The sequence below is a fragment of the Impatiens glandulifera genome, chromosome 2 (genome assembly GCF_907164915.1).
Source record: "Impatiens glandulifera chromosome 2, dImpGla2.1, whole genome shotgun sequence".
Classification (NCBI taxonomy): domain Eukaryota; kingdom Viridiplantae; phylum Streptophyta; class Magnoliopsida; order Ericales; family Balsaminaceae; genus Impatiens; species Impatiens glandulifera.
In genome coordinates, this window is record NC_061863.1 from 6988169 (window position 1) to 6989365 (window position 1197).

At 26.9% G+C, this 1197-nt stretch overlaps 1 non-coding gene across 1 annotated transcript; it reads left to right on the forward strand.

Moving 5' to 3' along the window:
• The first annotated feature begins 234 nt into the window (after window positions 1-234).
• Window positions 235-307, forward strand: TRNAE-CUC. The gene has a single exon. It is a non-coding gene; the product is annotated as a tRNA-Glu (tRNA).
• Window positions 308-1197: the final 890 nt, after the last annotated feature.

Genomic DNA, 1197 nt, shown 5'->3' on the forward strand with positions numbered 1-1197 from the left:
AATTTTGCATAGGTTATGAATTCAAATCTCACCCAAACTATATTTTGTTTTATCAATTTTTAATAATAGATCTAGGGCAACAAAAAAAAAGATCTTTTATTTTATCGAGGCGAGGGCATCACAAAACTCGGGGCTGGCACTGACCTAACACAAACAATGAAAAAAAATTAAATTGTCAAAATTAATAGACATATTTGACATTCTCTAAATAAATTATAGATTAGAATGTCATCATCCGTTGTAGTCTAGTTGGTCAGGATATTCGGCTCTCACCCGAAAGACCCGGGTTCAATTCCCGGCAACGGAATTTTTACTTTAGCGTCTAGTTAAAATAAATATTAGTTTTTTGTTGTTAAAAACTTACTCACAATTGAAAATGAAACCAAGCAAATGAGTTTTGTTTCAATCAATATTTTCATATCAAATCTTATTTAAGGAGACTACAATTTTCGAGATAAAACAATAGAGAAGCTATGGAAGTAGAAGAATTTTTTAGTTTTAGACTATGAACTATAATAATTTATTCAAAAGAAGGAAAACACATAATTCTTCAAACTTGCTTTTAATTAGCTCAAATGATATATTAGGGGCTTGTATAAAGAGGAAAACTATAGTACCATTCCGATTTTGAAATCTAATTTATCGATTGTCGTCCTTTTGATTGAATTACAAATCATGGTCAATTCTTTTTGCCAAACTTTTTCTAATTTAAAATTTTTACACGATTAACTTTCTGTCCTTTACATGCATTTCTCATTAATATATAATATGTAATACTTTTATCTAAAGAATATTTATTTAAACAATTTGCATTTATTTACAACACATAAAAAAATACAAAATAATTACCGTCTTATTCAAAATTCGCATACTTATAATATCACTCAAATTAAAACTTATTTTCACTTGAAAACTAGAATATAAAAAAATCATTAGATCACTTAATCCTCCTTAAAAATTTGATATGATCCAAAATGGCACAACCTATAATGTTTAAAAACTCTACAAGGTTAAAAGGGAAATATTTTATTATTATCATTTTTTGTCAATAATTGTTGGAATTTCCGATTGCTTAAAAAAAGGAAATAAATGGAGCTAGCTACTTTCTACATGTATTACTAAGAAATCTTACCAATGTATTAGTTGGCAACATTTATTTGGACACTTTTTGAAGTAAATAAAGTGTATTGTTTCCTT